This window comes from Pongo pygmaeus, chromosome X (assembly GCF_028885625.2).
Source record: "Pongo pygmaeus isolate AG05252 chromosome X, NHGRI_mPonPyg2-v2.0_pri, whole genome shotgun sequence".
Taxonomy (NCBI): Eukaryota; Metazoa; Chordata; class Mammalia; order Primates; family Hominidae; genus Pongo; species Pongo pygmaeus.
This window is the reverse complement of record NC_072396.2, coordinates 119,602,193-119,627,973: the sequence shown is the minus strand read 5'-3', so window position 1 is coordinate 119,627,973 and position 25,781 is coordinate 119,602,193. Positions and strand designations below refer to the sequence as shown.

Below are 25,781 nucleotides of genomic sequence, written 5' to 3'. Positions count from 1 at the left end.
AGCTAATTTTTGTATTTTTAGTAGAGATGGGGTTTCACCATGTTGCCCAGGCTGGTCTTGAACTCCTAACCTCAAGTGATCTGCCCGCCTCAGCCTCCCAAAGTGCAGAGATTACCAGCCTCAGCCACTGCGCCTGGCCCATTTAACTTTTCTTGACTTCGGTTACCTCATGTGTAAAATGAGTGATTTGGCCTGAGTCCGTAAAATCCATGATTGCTTTCAAATCCACAATTCTATAACTCCAAACTACGAGGGAACAGTCAGGAGTTTTTCCACTGGGAAAAGAAAACAGAAGATGGATCTGGTAAGCATCTTGAAGGTAAGAATCTACTTGGCTCAGTCAGTGATTGAAGGTAGAGCCCAAGATGAACTTTCAAAAAGACTTCTAAACTTCAATGCTGGGTGACAGAGAAAGGGCAACACTATCAGTTCAACAAAAATGAACTCAGCAAGATAATGTCATTTTGGTTGAAGGACTTTTTAAAGTTTAATTTTGGATGTGTTTTGTCTGCACTCAAGGTAGTTGTGTTATACAACTCCTGGAGGCAGTATTTATATGGTGTTCTATGTAAATGGCTCCCCTTCCTCTGGGAAGTATATAGTACACTGCCTGCACAGCTGTAAACAACAGTCTTCACTGTGGACATCCAGGTGGAAATGTCCAAAAGATAGTTGGATATGAGTCTGGTATTTGGAAAGGAGTATACGTGGGAAATGTTGACTTGGAGTTAAGGAGTTAGTGGTGGAGAATATATAGAGACTGTACATTGAGAAAAAGTACATGCTGTGACTAGAACCAAGCCTTTAGCTGTAATCAAATGTATGATTTAGTTGGATTATTTCAATAAACCTATAAGTGTTGATTTTATAATAGTTTATTTTGTCTCATTCTGTACATAATGTTGTATAAAAATCATGTATTGCCTAATTACAGATTCTTCATGCCTGTAAAAATGAGATGATTCTAAAATTAGCAAGAAGTTATATATCTATGGGCCAAGCATTTGGTTGAAAAGTGATAAAATAAATTTATTGCTCAACAGATGCATCCAAAAGTTTTACTTTATAAAAAGAGATTAGGTTATAAAAATGGGCAAAGATTCAGAGTTTCTTTTCTTCAGATAAGATGAAGAACTCCTCCTAAATTGTATTTATTCTTGAGTATTCACTCTGCACATTGCTGTCATGAATCTTTCTGGTTGATGGTTAGTCTGTGTTTGCAAGTTTTATCTCTAGGGAGGATGCCGGTCTGAGGCTGAGTTATAAGATATAAAAATGAAACCTACTAAAGAGAGGACCACCTGTGTTACTTTTGAGTCAATCCAACGGATGTTCTTGCTAGGAGATACATGGTGTCACTAAATAACTAAAAAAAATTGAACAAAGCAGATATATCTGAACCTATATTTTCTAATGAGTATCAACCTTCAAAGTCAAAGTGTAATCCTTTTGGGAGATTTGTTTACCATTGCTAGAGACTGAATGTTGGTGATCCCCAAAATTCATATGTTGAGATCCTAACCTCCAATGGGATGATATTAGGAAGTGTGGTCTTTGGTAGGTGATTGGGTCATGAGGGCAGAGCTTTCATGAATGGGATTAATGCCCTTACAAAAGAGACTCCAGAGAGCTCATTTGCCTCTCCCACCATGTGAAGACACAATGAGGCACCCTCTCTGAACTAGGAAGCAGGACTTCATCAGGCACTGAATCTGCTGGTCCCTTGATCTTGGTCTTGGACTTATCATCTAGAACTGTAAGAAATAAATTTTGGTTGTTTTAAGCTGCCCAGTCTATGGTATTCACCTATAAAAGCCCAAACAGAGCAAGATACCCATCTACTCATTAATTCATGAAATCTTTAGCTGCTGAGCTGATATATGAACTATGCAAGAAAATAAATATGTTACATTATAAACACAACTTACTTCTGCCCAAACTTTATTATCCAGTTTAATCACATTTAAATCAATAGAATGACTTTTTGCTGGTTTCCAAAAAGCATTCCTCCCTCAAAGAATTAAAATTTACCACCATCACACAAAGACATAAGAATAATACAATGGACTTTGGGGATTCGTGGGAAAAGGCGGGAGGGGTGTGAGGGATAAAGGACTACACATTGCGTACAGTGTACACTGCTCTGGTGATGGGTGCACCAAAATCTCAGAAATCGCCACCAAAGAACTTACTCATGTAACCAAAACCACTTGTTCCCCAAAAACCTATTGAAATAAAAACAATCATGTTTAATGGTAATGTAGCTATCCTAGGAAAAGACCAACCCGTTTTTAATCACTCTTTATCATTGGCCCATCACAGATGACAGCTTTCTATCTTATGGAATCATTTGCACAAAGTATACATAAGGATGTATATTTGCAGCATTTCTTATAACAGTAAAAAAATAAAATGATACAGTCATCTAGTTAATGCCACTGAATCGTACACCTTAATGGTTAAATGACAAATTTTGTTATACATGTTTTGCCTTATTTTTAAAAAATAATAGTAAAGAAACTAGTGAATTGTATACTTTAAATGAATTCATTGTATGGTATGTGAATTATGTCTCAATAAAGATATTTTTAATCCCCCCAAAAAATAAAATTTATCACCATTGAGAAGATTCAAAACAATTATTCTTAGACCACAAAGACATTCTTGAAGTTCTAAAAATTTTTGAAGCAATATGAGTATAATAGAGTCAGGCAAGATGACTCCTTTGAAAGATTGTTATGTTTATACATAAATTTAGTCACATTATTTTGTCATAATGATTGTATGGATTGGGAGGAAGAACATGTAATTTGTATCAGGCAGACCCGACTTCAATTATTAATTTTACCTCTTAAACAAATGTATGACCATCTGTATGTATGTGTCATCACTAAGACTGTTTCATTATCTAGTAAATTAGAGATGGTAATAATACTTACATCATAGATGCTTTGTGGGAATCAAATCAATGAAAAGCAATTAGCATAGTGTTAAATATGCATCATTTGGATACCAGATTATTGTGAGGCGATTCTGTCAGTGAGTCAGTCTGTTCCTGAAGACTTCTCACTGATGCCAAGGACAGCTTCTTTTATGAAAGATAGAAGTCCTGGAAAAGTGAAAATTATCATATGGTAGCTCATGCTTCATGAATGGTTCTTGGGAATGATGAAGACTAAGGGCCATCCACACAACTAGATAAGAATCAATCTCTACTTATTCAGCCAGTGAAGAAACTTGATCTTATTCTTTATTTAATTCCAAAATGTATTAAAGAAATATTTATATTGCTAATGAAGACAGGTGCTGTCTAAACCTTGTTAACTGAATTCTCATTTAAGGAGGCCCTTGATTAGGATTCTGGTTAACCTTCTAAGTCAGTAAGTTCCTCCTGCCTTCTTTACAATGATAAATAGCCCATTAAGTGTTCCTTCTGGTGGCAATGGCTTTCCTCATTTATAGTGTCTTACACATTCAAAGAGCTGACACCTCATCTTGTATATTAATTTGATACTAATTATGTAGTCTGTCTAAGCTTTCCTTTCCATGGCTTCTTCCCCAAGTTGTCTTCTTCCTGAGGGCCAGTTAAGGACTCAATTGCTGAGCAGACCTGCTAGACCTCACTTCAAAAGGTTTGTTAATCTCCTTGGAATCACCCCTTTGAGCTCACTCCTCTCACCTTTCATATTCAGATTGGACTGCATTAGTCTTCTGCATTGCTTTGTAAGGAAAAGAGAGAAAGTTGGGAGTGGGTGGAGAAAGAAAGAAACAGGGTGGGGAGGAAAGGAGGAGGAGGTGAAAGAAGGAGATTACATAAAGATGGAAAAATAAGAGTTGTATATAAGAAGAAACCTTCACTGCCAGAAGTTAAACTGAATGGTTTATAACCTCTTAGAGGTCAAGGACCTTCTTTAAGATTCTGTGAAAGCTATAGCTCGTCTACCCAGAAATATGCTCTTATGCACATACATAGGAAATTTCACATCCCATTTCAGAGAGTATACATATCTCATAAAGTGCATCCATAAGCTCCAGGTCAGTAGTCTACAACAATGACCTCCCATCACGAAATTCAATCACACCATTTGCAATTTATGTGACACTGATTTGAGAATCATTTTGTGAAAATATCTGACTTATCTTACAGTTGGTTGATTTCCTAGTATTCTGCATGAGACCCTCCTCTGTCCCCATATTCTTTGGGCTTACCCATTTCCCAGGCTTCCACTGCCCTCTCTATGAGTAGTTAACCATTTTTTTTCTCTCTTTAGGAAACTCATGAAAGTTACAAAACCTCTATCCACAAACACACACATATACGTTTATAGTCTCAGTTTGGCACTCAACCTTCTAAGCACTCATGTGCCACCCAAAGTTCATCCACGGATGCAAGATTTGGAACTACTGGATTAGAAGTAACTAAATGTTTATTTATTAAGTGGATTCAAGCATGTGGCATTTTTACTTGGGTCCTAAATCTGTTCCAGTGGTTAGTAGAAAAAAGGTGTTTGTTTGTTTGTTTGTTTTTAAGAACTATGTAATCCAGTCTCAGATCTTCCTGGCTTTGAACTTCACTATGGAAATCTTGATTAAATCTGCAATGTTATAAACATCTGTGGCTCACATGGAGCTCTGAAGAACCCAGTATAGTCCCCTAGACTCTTCAGGGCACTATGAGTGAGCAGTTAGGTACAGGCTTTGGTCCATTGTGCTCAATTGAGAACTAAGTCAATGTGTCTTATTACTATGCTAAATCATAATGGAAAACCAGTCTCTTTCCATTAAAAATAGTCTTTTCTGGGTTAACTGAGTTCCTTTGGATACTTCTCAGTGTTTTAGAATTTCAACTCGCCACACCTACCTCCTTCCTCTCTAAGACAGAGAAGAGGCAATGAGTTGACATGGACATCTTTGTGTGGGTCCTTATTGGCCTCTACAGTAATTTCCTCAGCAATGCCCTCCTCAATCATTGGGAACTATTCTGGCATTCGATGATGAAGTCCAGGACTTGTGAAATACAAGGTCTATGCTCTCAGCTCATCTAGGCCCAGAGTTATTCACCATTCTGCTGACTTAGACTCACCTCTTCCCTTGTCTGCCTTTCAGGCCCTCTGAATCTCAACCACATCCTCCATGCAGCCCCAGAGTTAGATTGTCCACCTGCGGCCCTTATAGTAGCGTCAACTTGCTCCTCATGGCAGTGGCCCCATGAGAGACCTGCCGGCTGTAAACATCCAGCTATTTTCTATATCCTCCACTGGGAGCATGTGAAAATATCTGGATACAATTATGCCAGGTAAAAGCTGAGGGAGACTTGGCCCTCTCTCTGCCTAGATCTGCCTTGCATCCATTTTTCTTCTGTTATGATTATCCCTTGTTAGTGAGTGGGCACTCAGAAAGGTGCTTGTTTTAGTCTATTTTCTGTTACTCAGAGTGATTTATAAAGAAAGAACATCTATTTCTCACAGTTCTGGAGGCTGAGAAGTCCAAGAGCATGGCACCAACATCTGATGAGGGAGCTCACATGGCAGAAGGACAGAAGGCTGAAGCAAACATATGAGACAGAGAGAAGAAATCAGGCAAAACTCACTTTCATTACAAATTCAGTCTTGCGATAACTAACCCACTTCTGCAATAAGGGCATGAATCCTTTCATGATGGATCTGCCATCACCTAATCATCTCTTAAAGGCACCACATCAATTAAAAGTCAACATGGGTTTGGGAGCAGACAAACATTTAAACCACAACAGTGGTGTCCCAGAGTTCCAAAGACCAAATTTGGAATAATTCCACTTTGTTTTTTATTTTTCCCCTAAACCTGTTGGAAAATGTCCCCAGATTCCACACTTATGATAATGGGGTGCGTGGTGGGGCGGGGGGGAGGGGGCGGCACATTTATCTATGGACTCTTCCGCTTCCTTCGTGGCCTCTTACCCTTTCTTTTTCTCTCTGTCTCTCACTTCTCAGAATGCTGCAGTTTTGTTTCTGGATAGTGTACCCTTCACTTACATCATCTCTTGATCTCCCAAACTAGTAAAGCTCTAGAATGCCAACTGGCCAGGCTCCAGGCTTGCCTTCAATCTCTCTCTCTCTTTCTCTCTTTCTCTGTCTCTCTCTCTCTCTCTCTCCTACAGCTTCACTGCAGTGAAACTTACATACCATAAAATTCACCCGTTTTAAATGTACAATTCAACAGCTTTTTAGTAAATTTAGAGTTGTATAACTATCACCATACTTTTGGTTTTTAAACATTTTCATTATCCCAATAAGATCATTCATGCCCATGTACAGTTAATCCACTTTCCTACCTCCAGACCCAGGCAACCACTCATCTATTTTCTGTCTCTATGTATTTGCCTATTGTGGTCATTTCATATCAATGGAGTCATACAATATATGTTGCTTTGTATCTGGCTGATTTTACTTAGCATACTGTTTTTGAGGTTCATCTACATTATAGCAATGTATCAGTATTTCATTCCTTTTTAACACTGAATAATATTTCATCATATGACTATACCACATTTCATTTATCCATTCATTTGCTGATGAATGTTTCATTGCTTCCGTCTTTTGGCTATTGTGAGTAGTGTTGCTTTGAACATTCATGTAAAAGTTTTTGTTTGGATACCTGTTTTTAATCCTTTTGGGTGTATACCTAGGAATGGAATTGCAGGGTCATATGGTAATTCTATGTTTAACTTTTTGAGGAACTGCCAAACTGTTTTTCATAGTGGCTACATCATTTTACATTTCTACCAATGGAGTATGAGGATTCCAATTTCTGCTCATTCTTATTAACACTGTTTCTTTTTGATTATAGCCATCATGGTGGGTGTGACAGGCTTGGCTCTTGCTATATAAAAGGAATTTAGAAGTCTCTGACTCCAAGACTGCTGTTTTCCTGAGAAGTCCTCGGGGAATTAAACACCTAATTTGATAATAAAATCCCAGTTAGGACTACTTGTTTTCTATATGGTGTTAACCATTCCTTGAAGCACTGAAACCCACTAATTTACTGGCAGTGGTAATGGAGGGTGTCCTAAGGCAAAATGATTTAAGAAGAATGAAAATGGTTGAATGTTTATGCCTGTAATCCCAGCACTTTGGGAGGCCGAGGCGGCGGATCACGAGGTCAGGAGATCAAGACCATCCTGGCTAACATGGTGAAACTCCATCTCTACTAAAAACACAAAAAATTAGCCAGGCGTTGTGGTGGGCGCCTGTAGTCCCAACTACTCTGGAGGCTGAGGCCGGAGAATGGCGTGAACCTGGGAGGTGGAGCTTGCAGCGAGCCAAGATTGCACCACTGCACTCCAGCCTGGGCGACGAGGGAGACTCCACCTCAAAAAAAAAAAAAAAAAAAAAAAAATTCGTGATATATTTGCTCTTGGATATGGATTGGAGAGAGGAAAGCTCAAAATTGAATATGACTCATAAAGCAATATGGGAACACGAATGGGAAAAGATATCAAAGGTTATTTGGCCAAATAGTGATTGTGGGAGTTGATGCCAACTGCATTAAGGAAAAAAGATGACCATCTGAAGGCAGCAAAAATATGCCCAATTAGAATTGGCCTAGAAGAACACTAAAATGAAGGTCATTTAACAAAGACCTCTGGAAAAAAAAATGACAAAAAAGTTAAGTCAGCAGAATTGCTAGGAAGTAAGCACTGGAGCAAAGGGTGCTGTGTAATTAAACGAGAAGAGACAGACTTTTCTGATCCTGGTCAGATAGTAGCTAAGATCAGTTTCTCAAAAGATAGAATATTTGTCCCAGATATAGGAAGGGTAAGTAAAGTCTTATTAGAACAGAGGGAAATTTAAATTAAGACCACAGAAAAGATCAGGGAAAATGAAGCCTTGCTGCTGTCTAAGATAGTGATTTGACCTATTATGGAGGCCAAAACTCCCAAGTTCTCAAGAGACACACCTTCAAAAGGTGGTCCCAAGGCTTAGGTCTAAGCCACCACATTTTTGAGGAAGCAACTTATCTAGGGAGACCAGCAGCACAGTATATAGTAAGCTTCTGACTCAGGCACAGTTTTAAATCCTGGCTCTACCATTTACTAGCTATATTACCTTAGGCATTGCATTCATTCTTCCTGAGCCTCAGCAACCTCATTTGCGAAATGTATATAATAATATTTACCCCACAGGGTTGTTGAGTGATCAAATTATGTAGCATCTATAAAGCTTGCAGCACATGGCAGGCACTCAGTATATGATATCTCTTATTACTATTATTGGGTGTAACAACAATGCTTTTAAAAGGGAGATGAGAGATGTTAGTAACTGGATACCACTGGCATTACTGAATTTGGATTTTATATAGTTAACAGCTAATTTATACTCAATACAGACAAGACTAGCAGTGGGCTTCATCTAGAAGATAACTAGCAGGACTTGGGCTTGAGATATCGCAGAAAACGTTCATGGAAGGCAGGAGAAAGAATATTCATTATGGGTGAATGTTAAAAGGCTGTTTGATCTTCAGCAAATCATGATTTTCTCTTCCAGCCATGGTTGTGTTACCAGAAAAAAGGGGCCTCAATTCAGACCCCAAGGGAGGGTTCTTGGATCTCACGCAGGAAGGAATTCAAGGCAAGTCACAGAGTACAGTGAGAAGAGATAGCTTATTGAAAGTGACTCCATTACAGAGTAGAGTGTCCTCAGAAAGCAAACAGAATACGCCATCTTTAAGTTTTTCTTGTATAGGGGTCCTTGTCTATGCAAAGGCTAAATTAAGCTGTGCCTATGTGCGAGTGAGTAGACAGGATGACAAAATTTATTATTCTGTTGATTTAAAGAAAACCATCCTTGACATTTTACTGTGTATGTACATCAAAGCATCTTGAAAACATATTGTTGTGGGTATTGGGACTCCTGAACTTTCTGTTGTTGTAGGAGTTTGTCCTTGCAGGCCTTACCAAGCTTTTTTATTTAGCTGTAAACATCTTAGGACCATGGGTGATGACTAGCAAGGAATGTGCCTTGTTAGTCTCAAGATGGAGTCTTTTGGTTATTTTATTTATTTATTTATTTATTTTGAGACAGAGTCTCACTGTGTCACCCAGGCTGGAGTACAGTAGTGCAATCTTGGCTCACTGCAACCTCTGCCTCCTGGGTTCAAGCAATTCTCCTGCCTCAGCCTCCCGAGTAGCTGGGATTACAGGCACCCGCCAACATGCTTGGCTAATTTTTGTATTTTTAGTAGAGATGGGGTTTTACCATGTTGGCCAGGCTGGTCTTGAACTCCTGACCTCAAGTGATCCGCCCACCTCGGCCTCCCAAAGTGCTGGGATTTACAGGCGTGAGCCACCATGCCCAGCCAGAGTTGGTTTTAAAATGATGTCACTCTGGCTTTCCTAGGCTCCTGTTTCCCTAACAGTGGGTATATAAAAGTTATCCTGCAATTGCTTGTGGACACTGCAAAGTGCCCACAAGCAAAGGTGTGGAGCAAGGTGCCATATAGGACACTCCTTGCTGTCTCTAACACATCCTAAGCCTGTTTCTACCTCAGGACTTGTTCACCTCTTATTCTCTCCACCTGGAACTCTCTTCCCTAAGATAACACATGAATTGCTCCCTCACTTCCTTCAGGCCTTTCCTCAAATGTCGCCATCTCAGTGATGTTTTCCCTGACCACCTTATTTAAGGGAACCCCTAGTACACCATACTTCCCTTTCTTGCTTATTTCCTCCATATCACTTTTGTTCGTCTAACATACTAATGTCAGCTCCACCAGGGCAGGATTTTTCTCTTTATGTCCACTCCTGTATCCTCACTGCTCAAAACAGTGCCTGGCATAGTGTGGTGCTCAAAAAATATTTCTTGAAAGAATAAATGATTTTATTCCATTTCAATGCTGTCACATGCCCAGGATCAATGGTTTTAAAATTAGAACAAAGGGGATGGGAAAAACAAATGAATGTGAAAAGAGGGGTGAGGCAAAACCTACCACAGAGCTCCTTCCTTGATATGTTGCCTGCAGACCCCCTGATAAGGTTTATAGATCAGTGGAAACATAAAAAAGGAACAGCTGATTTCCAGTCACAAGAGGCTGATAGAGGAAGTCTGGTCCACCTTTTGAGGTGACGTCTCCTTCGGTTTACTCTCAAAGTAAAAGTAGCAGATCGGCAGCCGAAAGGATACAAATGCACTAGAGATGCATTTGTAAAAACACTAGGGATGACTAAACCACTGATCCTGAATGAAAGCAGTGTCAAAGTTGGGAGGTAAATAATTTGTAAAGACACTAGAGATGGCCAGGTGTGGTGGCTCATGCCTGTAATCCCAGCACTTTGGGAGGCTGAGGAGGGCGGATCACCTGAGGTCAGGAGTTCGAGACCAGCCTGGCCAACATGGTGAAACCCCGTCTATACTAAAAATACAAAAATTAGTAGGGGTGGTGGCAGGCGCCTGTAATCCCAGCTACTCGGGAGGCTGAGGCAGGAGGGTCGCTTGAACCCAGGAGGCAGAGGTTGCAGTGAGCCGAGATCGCGCCATTGCCCTCCAGCCTGGGGGACAAGAGCAAGACTTCATCTCAAAAAAAAAAAAAAAAAAAAAAAAAAGACACTAGGGATGACTTGACTGCTGACGGCCTCCCGTGTATCTCTCAGAGTCATGCCCTAAGTTCTGTAGACTTGGCATCCCACACAGAGGGAAACCTCTACCAGGTTTGAGAGTTAAGAAATTGGGTTCCTGTATTTTACACCCACCTCCTTGGCCCCTTATTCAGCATCCAGAGACAACTCGTTTTACTACAGAAGGCAATAATTTCCCTATTCAGGATGTCATGTCACCAAGGCTCACGTTCTGTGCTGGGGCCTTGAAATTCTTGCTGTGTCAGCCCAAGAGTAATCTCTGTTTTTCTGTGCCTGAACTACAGGACCTAGTTTCCATTTTGGTCCTCACTGAAGCCTATTCTGGTCAGGTCTGGCCATGCCCAACCACACCGGTTACAGGTGTTGTGTAATATCACATTGGCAGAGCATCAGAAGAAAGGCAGCATGGTCTCACAATATATGAAGAGTAGGCTTAAGAAGCAGGAGTCAAAATTGATGTAACAAAAGATAAGACTATCAACGTGGTGACCCAACTGAGAAGTGTCGCTATGTGAGATGAAAGGGTAAAAGAAGAGCCAGCAGAGTTATTGCCTCTTGTTTGCAGGAGATGATACTAAACAAAATTGATTCGTAGAAATATAGACATCATAAAATGAAAGGACCACCTGGATGTTTGGGGAGCGTGTCAATAAGAAATTATAGGACTAATCTCGAACGTCCTATTGCCAGTTTCCAGTCCATTGTGTGTCTTCATTTACAGCATTAGGCCTTCCAGTGGGGACCTTTGACATGGCCCTCAGGAATTAGTCAGAATGCAGGATGCCACAAGAGAAGGGAAGGCTGGATATGACCAATACAGAATCATTGTATACTTTTGAGTTTCAGTGCTTTAAGTTTAAGAAAGTGGGAGATAGTTAATGGGGTTAGCTTCCAGCCCACCCACCAGTCCCTGTAGCAACAAAAGCTCATTTAATGTCACACAAGAGCCTTCTCAGCCAATGTTATGAAAGAGAAAAAAACAAAAACAGCAAGCCAATGCACATAAAGAGAGTTTACAAGGGTCTTATTAAAATAGAGTGAAGGTATGAGCGTAAAGAACCAAAAAAAAAAAAAAAAAAAAATCACAATTTAAGTGATGAAAAATGGTGGGCACCTGAATAGGTGACTCACATCTTAGAGATGTGGTAGATTAAGTAGTGAAAGGATAATGGAAGAGTACTGGAGGGTACTGACTTAGCAAGGAATTTATACACACTGCCTATGGGCTTATTATTGAGTTTGTTTCTGGGGAATTTACAAATATAAGTCTGTATAATAAAGGAAAAGACGACCTTTTCTATAGTCATAGTTTTAAGCAGTGAACCAGGAACCAGCGACATGGTTTTAAACCACTGATCCCGATGAAAGCAATGTCAAAATTGGGAGGTAAATCTGGTTAGGTTAAGATTATTTTTCGTTTTCTCTCTATTTTCTGATGAGTTTGTGGTGCTGAAAGGGACATGGCAGGCAATGGGAGCAGGAGGGCTGGCTTTCTTAGACACCCTGTCCCTGGGATTAATTTCATATGCAAAAAAAAATTTCCAAATCAAATAGTTACGTGGAATGTACTGAAATGCAGAGAAAATTATTAATCAGCAATAAAAAATAATGAAAGTAATTTTTAGAAACAACATTGTTTTCAACAACAGTATGGTGTGAGGAAAGAACATTGCCTGGGAATCCAAGCCAGTTCTATTCTGAGGTCTGTCACTGCCATGCACAGCAGAGGACTGACATACAATGCTCCTCCTGAGCCCAAAAGGCCATGACAAGATCAAAATAAAGGAAAACCTGTATTCCCACAGAATCCAGAGATGGGAGCCATCCAAATGACAAAGACTTTGCATGATTCCAGCGCAAATATCCTAATTGTTGCCTAGAGATATTATGAGTGAAGTATCCCTATTCCCACTATATTAGGAATCTTACACTATTGATTATCCCCTCTTCCCCGAATCTTCAATTTTCCCTGGTTTTCTGGCTCATTTGCTTGCCATTTAAAGAGACTCTAGTTTCTTTCATCTTAATAAATGCTGACAAGATCCCAAATGCCTCTTCCATATCACTGCAATGTTCAGCATGAAAGAAAGATGGTATAGAAATAAGAAAAATCTAAGATAAATGAGGTTAAGTAAAAACCTTGTAGTACTAAATCTGAATGTGCAAATAAAGTTCCTGTTATCCAAACTGAAGAACTGAAGAAAGGAAAGACTTCCTGTTCCTTCATTATAGTTCCAAGCTCCAAGCAGTGACCAAAGAACCACTGGTATGGTGTTTTATATATATATATATATATATATATATATATATATATATATATATATATAACTCTGTGTCTGTGTATATATATATATATAGTCATGCTCTGTCACCCAGACTGGAGTCCAGTGGTGCAATTGTGGCCCACTGAAGCCTTTACTTCCTAGACTTAAGCAAGCCTCCTACCTCAGCCTCCTGAGTAGCGGGGACTATAAGCATGTGCCACCATGCTTGGCTAATTTTTCTTTTTCTTTCTTTCTTTCTTTTTTTTTTTTTTGTAGAGATGGAGTTTCACAATGTAGCCCGGGCTAATCTTGAACTCCTGGGCTCAAGAGATCCACCTACCTCAGCCTCCGGAGCTGGGACTACAGGTATGAGCCACTGTACCTGGCCGGTATGGTTTTAAGCCAGTGAAAGTAGCATCTATGTTGGAAGGTGGAGCTGGTTAGATTTGCACTATTCTTAGTTTCCTCTGTATTTTCCTATGTTTCTTCTGTGGTTCAAGGTACATTTTCTTTGCCTGTGATTAAGGATTGTGTGGTTCATGGGAATATAAAGTAATGAGACCTGTTTTCCCATAAGACAGATACATTCACTGAGGAGTTTATATGCTTTGCTCTGAGATAATATTTGTACAACAAAAAACCTGAAGTGGTTCCCAAAGTGTCAATATTTTAGTCTGTGCCAAATAAGATAGCTGAATAAACATAACTGAAGTAACCAAATACTGCCAATTTGATAGCAGCATATAGGCATGTCCTGATTGTGGAGAATAACAGGTATATTCTGTTATTTACTGTTATTAAATGTTAATAACTGCAAACCTAGTCTTTTACTTGGAACAAAAGTATGTGTCTATGTCTAGATATTTGAGTTTAGAATTATATCCCAGTTAGGTCTTTAATAATGATCACTCTAAATCCTTATGTCATGCTATCTCCATCCTTAAGTATAACTAAATCACAGGCATATTTTTCATAACTAACCACATTTGAAAATCTTGATGCAGAGCAGATAAAATATATTCCTCTTGACAAAATATCAGGTACAACATAGATCAGAAATATACATTCCCAGATTTTATCCCAGAAAATATGTGAACTCAAGATGGGGAGTTACCACTTCAGTTTTTTTTTTCTAATTGTCTTTGCAAGATTGTATGATGTATTGATGAAAAGTTGAAATATAGTGTTATCTACATTATAGTGTATAGTTTCCTCTTTAAGAAGTAGTTTATACATTGGCAACTGGGGATAGCTATCTATCATAAGCTAGAGTTCAGTATGTATGAAAGAGAATTAGAAAAAAATACTAAACTTATGTGACTGAATCACTTCCACAAAAATTTGGAACAGCCTTGATTAGACAAGAATGAACCAAAACTATAAAAAATGAACTCAGAGACTCAAAAGTTGAGATTTGTAAAGGTCAAAACTAAATAATTATTATTGTGTCTTGATGTGGTCGCTAAGAATTTTATTGTGTATAATTTTTACTTCAGTGTTGAACAGCTATTGTGATAGGAAGAATTTCAGTTCTCAACACTTTTGCTTCATCAAGGATGGAATAAAACAAAGAGTTTGTGCTATCTTGGTTTTTGGTTATAATAAAAGCTATTCAAACAGTTTTTATGTGTTTATTATTTTCCATCTATTTTTCTGCATGCTCCTTTGTTCATATGATACTGCCTCAGTCAGACTCGGTGAAATTGGTGAGACTGGCCAGGTCAATAAGGCCTAGAACTGGACCAAACACAGGGGGATGATTCAGGAAGGTAGAGAGGAACATCAGAAAGATGAGGTAGTAAATTACAGGGACTCAGCCACAGGCATTAAGGTTAACATACAACACTCCCGTCTCTAGGACTCTGATTTTGGACGAGTCATGGCGAGACTCTAGTTCTGTAGAAACTGAATGTCAAGCAGAAACTCGTACATAAAAGAAAGAATATCTGTGGGAACTGGAGTGCAATTCAAGTGGATTTATTAATAGCAACCAGATCAGAGAGTTATTACCAGAACAAAGTGCAGAAATAGCGCAGGGCCATCAAACAGGTTGACTTTTATAGGGAATGGATGATAGGTAGAGTTTCTTATGTTCTCACTGTCTGCGACCTGATTTTTACCAGAACTTGGAGCAAGGCTAATCCTACCAATAGGATTATGTGGCCCTGATTATAGTGTTGGAGGCTTGCTAGGCAGAATTAGGCAGATCATTGTTCACTAAATAAATTATCGTTTGTTTAAGTTTAGTACAGGAGTTGCAAACTATGACCTACTGCTTGTTTTTGTATGGCCCATGAGCTAAGAATGATTTGTACACGTTTAGGTTGCTAAAAAAGATGAATAATATTTCGTGACATGTGAAAATTTTATGAAATTCAAATTTCAAGGTCCATAAATAAAGACTTATTGGAACACAGCCATGCTTATCTGTTTTCATATTGAATATGGCTACTTTCATGCTACAATGGCAGAGGTGAGTACTTGTGACCAACACCCTATGGTCTGGAGATCCTTAAATATTTACTGTCCAGACCTGTACAGAAAAAGTTTGCTGAACTTGGTTTAGTGTATAAAGTCCGTGGATATACAGAAATTTCATAGTACAATATTTAGGGCCTGATCATGTTTAATTCTTTAAGAAGTTGCATACAACTCAGGGTAGAAATAAAAACCATAGCAATTGATGAGTATGATGTTTTGTGACTATTTAAGAATTGACAAAGAGAAGAATTAAGTGAAACAAAGTATATGAGGTAGCCTTTCCTAGCCCTGCTCTGACAGAGGCTAGGACTATTCTGCCTCCTACACTGAGTGAGCCAAATCCTGCCTACAACCAGCAGGACACTAGGCATTCCCTCCTGACGGCAGGCATGATGAAATAGACATGATCCCCCAGGCACCTTTATGTCTGTTGTGTGTTCACTGAACTGCATCCTCTTCTCTGACCACCCATCCCCCTCTAGTGTTGGATTACCCTCTGTGATTGACTTTTTGCCTTAGTTTTCTGATTAGGGTTATAATTCCCACTTTCAGGCTAGAACTAATCCTCAGTTCCAGCCTAATTGCCTAGGACCCTGATTCTCTAAAAAATCCTTCCTACTCCCATTGCCCCTAGGAGCTGGATCCTGTTTTGCATAGCTTCCTCTTTTAGCTGGCATCTTGCTGTAATCCAAATAGACCATCTGGGATCAGTTCTTGCCAGCAAATGTTTGGCTCTACTGCTTTCCCTTACCCAACTCCAGGACTTGATCATCCTTTGAATAAAGCCCGTTTGTCTCATCCTTTGAACTTTGATTTGACACGCCAAACACAATCTCTTTAAAAAAAAATGTTGTGACAAGGTCTTGATCTGTCACCCAGGCTGGAGTGCAGTGGCATGATTTCAGCTCACTGCAGCCTCAACCTCCTGGGCTCAGGCAATCCTCCCACCTCAGCCTCCCAAGTATCTGGGAGTACAGTCATGCAGCACAACGCCTAGCCAATTTTTAAATTTTTTATAGAGGCGGGATCTCGCTATATTGTACTGGCTTGTCTTGAACTCCTGGCCTTAAACAATCCTCCTGCCTTAGCCTCCCAAAGTGTTGGGATGACAGGTGTAAGCCACTGCACCTGGCCCCAAACACAATCCTTGAAGGTACATTCCTACAACCAAGTTAGTCCATGAAATTTCAATCCAGCCTTTTCCAAGATTCTGTCCTACTCCTTTCCTCTTCTTCCTTCTGCTGAGGTCCCAGAATGCATCATGGTCTAGTATACATTTATTATAGTAGCCAACAGATCATAGACAATTAGAGCTGGAAGGAATCTTACAAGTTATAGTTGAGAAGACCAATTTAGAGGTCCACAAAGGGGAATATACATATCAGTTCACTTTAACAAACAAGGAATAAGTAGACCCACATCCTCCAAGAAGTGCCTTGGAAATAAAAGTTAAATGTAGTTAACTGCCTTCAATGAGTCAATTTTCAATTTATTTATTTTTGACTCATCATGAAAAAAAGCCAGAGAAACAAAAGTGGGGAGAAATCAAAATGACTGTAATAAGTCTGTCCAAAAAAGGAAAAGGAGAAAAAGAAGGAAGAAACCCATAATTTGAGGCCATATGCAAATAGAATTAGTTTTGCCAAGATGTCTCATTGTCTACCACTCCAATTCCCCTTTCCATTTCTGACAGTTGTCTCTTGGATTCTGTGTGACTACTTTAATGCCTAAATCTTTACAAGGAGAATCTCCAAATAAAATCTCAAATTATAACTTGCTTGGTTACATTTGATTTAATGATCTGAGCAACACAAGTACTGGCCAACCAGAAAGGAAACCAGCTTATCATCAATCCTGCCTCTATCTACAGAGGCAAAATGAAAGGAGCACTGAGGCATTTATGGCAATTTCGCAAGGGAATCAGGTAAATATCCCTTGCTATCATGGGAAAACAGTGGTGGAGTTAGGGTGGGAGTGGGGATTTGTATAGAGTCTTCCCTGGCTAATTACTCAGAATTATTTCCCTGTAGAGGCAGTGTCCGTCTCTTGCATGTGGCTGCTGAAGCGGATCACTGCATAGCAGGTCCAATCAGTTAAGCAATCTTAATGATCAATGCATTTTCCCTCTGCGTTCATTCTGCTGTGAACTAGATCGTGAAGATTGCTATATCAATTTAATCAATCATGCCTCAAGATTCAATGTAGCTACTGCATGTAGATTTTTAAAATGTTTGTTGCAACAACTCATGCCTCTCCCTGTCACTTATTAATATATTAAAAATTTAATAGCTCTTCACTGGCTAGTGCGGAATACATTTATAGTATCCAGCACGTAGTAAGCCTAATAAATATTTGTTGATAGCATTTAATGACTAACTGTACAAGTCATAATAGAATAATATAGACATTCATTTGGAAGTAGAGTATGCCTTAGATTAGGCCAGTGGTTCTTAACAGGAATGGTTTTGCTACCTGCTCCCAGGGGACATTTAGCAATGTCTGGAGACATTTTTGGTTCTCACAACTAAGAATGGCAGGGTTTCTGGCATTGATTGGGTAGAGGCCAGGGATGCTGCTATATATCCTAGAATGTACTGGACATCTGCTTTAAAAGAATTATCCTGTTCAAAATGTCAAGAGTCTGAGATTGAGAAATCCCAGATTAGGCAGATAATAGATATTGAGCAGTTTGGCTTTTTTAAAAGTAGATGAGGAGGAGTGAATAGGCAGAGCTCAGAGGAATTTAGGACAGTAAAACTACTTATGACAATACAATGGTAGGTACATGTCATTGTACATTTGCCAAAATCCACAGAATGCACAGTACCAAGAGTGAACGCAAATGTACACTGTGGGACTCTGGGTGGTCATGATGCCTCGATGTAGGTTCATTGATTATAATGAATGTACCACTCTGGTGCCAGATGTTGATAGTGGGGGAGGCTGCACATGTTGTGGTGGGCAGGAGGTATATGGGAACTTTGTACTTTCTGCTCACTTTCGCTGTGGACCTCAAACTGCTCTACAAATAAGCCCCTGCTAAAAAAAAAAAAAAAGGAGATGAAGGTTCCCTTACATCAACTGTTTAAGAGTCGGTCTGTAAGAAGCAACAACCTCTCCTCTTCAACTCTGTCATCTGCTAGGCAGCTGCGAAGCAGAAACCAAACCCTTGCCCAAGCAGTGTTTGCAGACCTGGAACCCATGGTTATTGATGAAGTTCGCTCTGGCACATACCATGAGCTCGTCCAACCTGAGCATACCATCACGGGCAAGGAAGATGCCAATAGTTATGCCCAAGGGCACTACACCATTGGCAAGGAGATCATTGACTTCATGTTGGGCCAAATTCATAAACTGGCCAACTTGTGCACAGGTCTTCGGGGCTTCTCGATTTTCACAGCTTTGGCAGGGGAACTGGTTCTGGGTTCACCTACCTGCTCATAGAATGTCTCTCTGTTGACTATGGTAAGAAATCCAAGCTGGAGTTCTCCATTTACCCAGCCCCTCAGGTTTCCACACCTGTACTACAGCCCTACAACTCCACTCTCACCTCCCACATCACCCTGGAACACTCTGATTATGCTAACATGATAGACAATGAGGCCATTTATGGCATCTGTTATAGAAACCTTGATATTAAGCGCCCAACCTACACTAACCTAAATAGGTTCATAGGTCAAATTGTGTCCTCTGTCACTGCTTCCCTGAGATTTGATGGAACCCTAAATATCGATCTGCCAGAACTCCAGACCAACCTGGTGTCCTACCCCTGCATCCACTTCTCTCTGGGCAACTATGCCCTCTGATGTGGTTTGGCTCTGTGTCCCCACCCAAATCTCATTTTGTAGCTACCATAATTCCCATGTGTTGTGGGAGAGACCCGGTGGAAGATGATTAAATCATGGGGGTGGGTCTCTCCAGTGCTGTTCTCGTGATACTGAATAACTCTCACAAGATCTGATGGCTTTTAGAAACTGGAGTTTCCCTGCACAAGCTCTCTCTTTGCCTGCTTCCATCCATGTAAGATGTGACTTGCTCCTCCTTGCCTTCCACCATGATTTTGAGGCCTCCCCAGCCATGTGGAGCTGTAAGTCCAATAAACCTCTTGCTTTTGTAAATTGCCCAGCCTTGGGTATGTCTTTATCAGCAGTATGAAAACAAACTAATACACCCTCAACATCTCTACTGAGAAAGCCTACCATAGACAGATTTCTGTAGCAGAGATTACCAATGCTTTCTTTAAGCAAGCCAACCAGGTGGTGAAACATGACCCTTACTATGGTAAATACATGGCTTGCTGCTTGTTGTACCATAATGATGTGGTTCCCAAAGATGTCAGTGCTGCCATTGCCACCATCAAGACTGAGTGTACCATCCAATCTGTGGATTGGTGCCCCACTGGCTTCAAGGTGGCATTAATTACAAGCCTCCCACTGTGGTGCCTGGCAGAGACCTGACTGAGACACAGAGAGCTGTGTGCATGTTGGGCAACAACACAGCCATTGCTGAGGCCTGGGCTCACCTGGACCACAAGTTTGACCTGACGTATTCCAAGCATGTCTTTGTTCACTGGTAAGTGGGTAAGGAAATGGAGGAAGGAGAGTTTTCTGAGGTCCATGAGGACATGGCTGCCCTTGGGAAGGATTATGAGGATGTTGGTGTGGAATCTGTTGAAAAAGAGGGTGAAGAAGAAGAAGAATACTAAAGTTAAAACAGCAGAGGCAGGAGAATCGCTTGAACCTGGGAGGCGGAGGTTGCAGTGATTTGAGATTGCACCCTTGTACTCCAGCCTGGGCAACAAGAGCAAAACTCTGTCTCAAAAAAAAAAAAAACAAAAAACAAAAAAGAAACCAGCACAGATGCTGCTTTCACAGGGAAGCTTATTCTGTTTTAAACATTGAAAAATTGTGGTCTGATGAGTTAATCTGTATGCAGCAGTGTATGTGTATTCTCGCATATACAATTACTGACTTAGGCTTTGAAACATGTATGTTGTATTACAGACTCAAGCTGTTCATTTCTGTGATGCATTTTAAATAAAGTATTGCCTGTCTTAAAAAAAAAAGGATATGAAGTAGTTGGAAATAGAATTTTGGTTTTCAAAAATTAGTTTGTCTTCATTCTAAAATATTTTGGAGAAAACTGAAGACATATTGAAATATTTACCTTATGCTTCAAAATGACATATGTCATGTGACACATTTTCTTTGATTAACTTTTCTTTCCATGTAGTTTTTTTTTAAAGTCATTTTCATTAACCACCTTAATTACAACCAATTTCAAATTGCACTTGTGGTACTCTCAACATGTATGATTGACCCACTTCTAAGCAGGTTTAAGAAGACCCTGCTTGCAATTTTCCTCCTTTACTAGTAGCAAGGGAGAGCTGAAAAGGAGCTTTCAATAGGCTGTGTTTTACAATGTATGCAGAGCGATGACAAATTCACTTAAATCCAGTATCAGGTTCTAAAAATATCTGTGATGCAGGGAGGGAAAGAAATAGTGCTGGTAAAAGATACTTCAGTCGGCTGCCTGCTAGACATACTGGGAATGATACTGTGTACTATCTGCCATAGCCAAAATTCCATTCACAAAGTGAAGAGTAGCATGATCTACAAAAGTCGTTTCCAATAGACCAATAATAGCCTCAAGGATATGAAAAACCTCAAACAATCCTATTTTCAGCATACACTTTTTGAATTAGTGAATGATGTTTAATAATAAACATTTTTAACATTCACTAGTGTTTTCCCTATTTTTTCTTTTTTCAGCCTTCTGTAATTAAACATAAGGTACTGTAACAACAAAGTGCCAAGATTATAAACCCATGAAAATGCATAAAATTTGCCAAACTCTTTAAGAGTACTAGTACATATCTCAAGCTTTATGTCTAACCTACTAAAATGATGAGGAAATAGTTTATCCAAGAATCAACATTATTTACCACATAGCATTTAGAACTGTAAGCTATTATCATAGCCCATATATCATTGTGACTTTTATGACAAGATAAGATTTTTAGCTTTTCATTTTGCCAAGTTCATATCCCTAACCTAATATTTCATTTCCAGGTATTTTTTCAGTACCTAGAGCTAAAGTCTATTACCACAGATATACTTTATGAATAAGTAAAGCTTTACTTCCTCCGCTGAACTCCTCAAGGCCAGGAGCCATGTTTTATTCATCCAATATCACGATGTTTGCCTAGTGTACTTCCTGGCACCACAGGAGGTGACCAATAAATATTTATTGAATTTTATTGACTACATGAATATTAGCTACTTTTAATTGTTGACGTGTGAAAAATGAGATTTCAGGTAGTTACACTAAATAAACCTTATTCTTTGTTTCACTTAAATTTCATGTTTGGTTTAGATTTTCAGGAAACAAGAAAATAAGCAATTTTCTCATATATGAGTAAATGTTACTAAACTATGCTCTGCAGATGCTTTTTTATTTGAAAAAAAATTGATGAAGGGGTGAGATAACCTAAGATTTTTACCATATTAATTATTAGATAGCTAGCAGCACAGTAACTTCATCAATGTGAAGCCTACACAGGATCTGTAAACTCATGCTATATTACCCAATACTTCTCTAACTTAGTACCATATTATTATCAAGATTATCCCATTTACCTATCAAATGTCAATCCAGTTTCTTCAGTTATTTCTGATAGTAAGACCACCAAGGTCAGCTGGAATTACCATTCTCATGTCTCAGCCTCCAAGTAGCTGGGATTACAGGTTCCTGCCACCATGCCTGGCCAATTTTTTGTATTTTAGTAGAGATGGGGTTTCACCATTTTGGCCAGGCTAGTCTTGAACTTCTGGCTTCAAGTGATCCGCCCAACTCGGCCTCCCAAAGAGCTGGGATTACAGGCATGAGCCACCACATCCAGCCAAGAGCTTTAATTTCTAAAGTGATGCAGGGAAAATACATTTTCCTTTGCTGAGCTGGAATGTGGTATATGGTTACAATTCCATGCCTTTTAGGGAATTAATACCACAGCCTGATGTACAATTTAAAACCTCAATGACAGCTGAGCAAAAGCCACTCAAGACAAGAGAATCATAAGTTCTAACTTCACTCACATTTCCAACTTACTGTATAATACAGAATCTTATTTTTCTTTCCTTAGCTGTGGAAGGAGGAAAACCCTGAACTAGTTTTCCACAAATGCTTTCAGAAGTGAGACTGATAGCAATTCTCTAATTTTAATTCACAGGGAACAGATTATTAGTAGATCCTGTGTTTTCACCCTTTCTCTCAGAGGTATAAAAGAAACTTGATCTGAAAATTGAAAGTAGATACACAAAGATCAATCAATCAAAACTTAAATACCTGACCTACAACAACAACAAAAAAGTGAGTATTATTCACTTGAGAATAATTGCAACTTCTGCCTGAATGGAGACATTTGCAGTTATATCTCATGGAGACAGTGCAAGGTTTGTTTCTTTTAATTCTGTGATCCTTAAATTTTAGTTGTGCATAATAATCAGTCAAGAATGTATTATAATGCAGAGATTCCAGGTCCCCACCTCTGAAGATTCTGATGCAGAACCAGTATTTAAAATTTGGAGCTAGCTCTGTCCTCAAAAGGAGACTTTTAAGTGTTTTTTTTTCTTCGAAAATCGAGATAGAATTCACATACCATACAAATTCAACCATTTAAAATGTACAATTCAAATTTTTTAGTATATTCACAGTGTTATGCAACCATCACAATCTAATTTGGAATATTTTCATCATCTCAAAAAGAATACCGATACCCATTATCTATCACTTTTCATCCCCATGCCACACCCCCCATTCAGGCCCTGGCAAACGTTAATCTGCTTTCTGTCTCTTTAGATTTGCCTATTGTGGACATTTCTTATAAATGGGATCACACAATATGTAGCCTTTTGTGTCTGGCTTCTTTCACTTACCATAGTGCTTTCAGGTATCATCCATGTTGTATAGATGTATCAGTACTTAATTCCTTTTCAGTAATGAATAATACTCCATTATATGGATATGGCACGTTTTATTTATCCTTTCATCCGCTGATAGGCATTTGGGTTGTTTCCACTTTTTTGACTATTATGAGAAAGCTCTTATGCACATTTGTGTTTACGTTTCTGTGTGGACATTGTTCCTAAGTGTGTGTGTGTGTGTGTGTGTGTGCGTGTGTAACTAGAGGGCTTATTAAATTGAGGGAGCATTTCTGGTCAAATGCTCTTGTAAGTAGCTGCTGGTGAGCTGTAAGAAAATGATGACTAGAGTGACCCACTAAAGTACTGGCTAGTGACCTGTGAGGGTTAAAGGCTTTCAGGGGAGCTTTGATCATAGAATAGCTAGCATTCTGTGGCAGTTGGAAAAGACAAAACAGAGACCAAAGAGAAAGAATGCAATATTTTACCCTCATTGATATAAAAATACAGAAATGAGTGACTGTAAGAAGAAAAACAGACCTCCATCTAAGGTCTGATCTCATCTGCCTTCTGACATGGTCAATAGCATAGTTTACTATAGTGAGTTTAAAGCAATGGTTGCAAAATCAAAATGCTGTTAACCAGTTCACTGTGTTAAAAAAATATCAAAACACTTAAGAGGAAACTGATTCCTTAGAACAAGAAATGAACCTAAATATAAAGAAATAAGCAGAGAAATGCTGTTATGTTTTTTTCTCCCTGCATATCCTGAAAATCCAGTGTGCATTATAAAGTCTAAGCCACATTGTGCTGTTTGTTCACCGCTGCCTTTCAGCTCTTCCTTGTGTCATATGTGAAGCTTATGCACATCTCTCTGGGTCAAACCATGCCTGATTATTCAACTTTGTAAACAACCCTTTCAGTGTTCGAATGGATTAAATCTGTGATGAAAGTCCAAATATCATCCACAAAGATTTCACTACCAAAATGATCTAATCACCAGAACATAGACCTTATTATTTTTCCTATAATTAAAAAAAGATAGTGAATTTGATTTATCAGGATCTTGTTCAACCATGTTTCACAAATAGCCACAAAACCCATCGTCTTTAATTAACTCTTTCTCCTAACTGCCTTAACCTATTGCAAGACAACAAGCTGGATTAACTGCAAAGAAACTGATTTAATTGCAAAAAAAAATTTTTTTAATCTCTCATTTTAAATAATATTGGCTAATCCGTAGATTATCTCCCAGACCTGATATATAGTTCTTTAATAGACAAAAGTAGGCTTTGGGGGATCTTTTCTCAATTTATGAGAAATTAGTAATAAGGAAGAAAATAGCTCTATTGATTTATCAATCTAATGATCAGCAGCACTGATTACCAAAGGAGACTAAGACATGATCTTTGCCCCCAAAGAGTCAATTCTCTTGCTGAGAAAAGCAAGACATATGCAGGAAAGAATTTGAGAATACCATAATATATTACATTATCTCTGCCAAAGGAATTCAGACATAGGAGAGATAAACGCGGGCTCAAATAGTTAAAGATGACATCATGGATAAAGTAAGACTTAATCTGGGTCTGAAGTTTGGGGAGGATTTATCAGAATAAGGGAAGAGTATTTCTGGCATGGACAACTGCATGAACAAAGGCTGAGTTGAAAGATTTAAAATAATGTGAAGTGGAGGACACATGCTTAGGAACAAATGAGAAGCAAGGCTGTATACATTGGACAGGGTGGATTATGGCGAGTCTTGTAAGTTAGGCAGGTACCCAGAAGCTGCTCCTGCCAAAGCTGACAATGTCTTACCAGAGTTGGGTATGCCCAGCTGAATTTTATTCAAAGAGAGCTGCCTCCTGACTCTTCACTTGGCGGAGACCAATAGTGGGGACATCAATAAATGCTTGACAATGTGGCCAAGTCATTTCGAGGACTCATTGCCAAGTGCCTACTATGTGCATTACAGGAACTGGTTTGGATGCATCATGAATTATAAGAATAAACAAGTGAGAATTCCAGACATCATGAAATTTATCGTGTAGACATGCACATTACTATGATACCAGGAAGAAAGTAATGAATGTATTAAGCACGAAGTACAGAACAGGCACAGAATGAGCATCGACTCTACCTGAGTAACAGAAGAAGTGACATTTTAACTCAATATTAAAAATATTAGGCTTTTCATACTGATAGGGGAGTGGATTTGCTCAAGGTAGAGGAACCAACAGGGGCAATGGAATGAAGTAGAATGTGTTTTGGAAAAGGCAAGAAGTTCAGCAAGTCAGGAATGTAGGACGTATGGAAGAACAGTATGGGGTTGTGATAAAGCTGAAAAGCTGGTTAGGGCCAGAAGGAAGGAAAAAGGTCAGAAAGGGGAGTTTGGACTTAGCAGATGATTTGTAGCCACTGTAAGTTCTTGAGGGGATAGTGAGTTGGTTTTCTGTCATATTTATTGAGTGTACTTTGTGAAAAGCCCTTGGCCGTGACAGGAGTGTGTAT

The 25,781-nt window shown here is 39.2% G+C and overlaps 1 pseudogene; it reads left to right on the top strand.

Moving 5' to 3' along the window:
* Positions 1-18,414: 18,414 nt before the first annotated feature.
* LOC129024172 (tubulin alpha-8 chain-like) lies at positions 18,415-20,059 on the top strand (annotated as a pseudogene).
* The last annotated feature ends 5,722 nt before the right edge of the window (positions 20,060-25,781 follow it).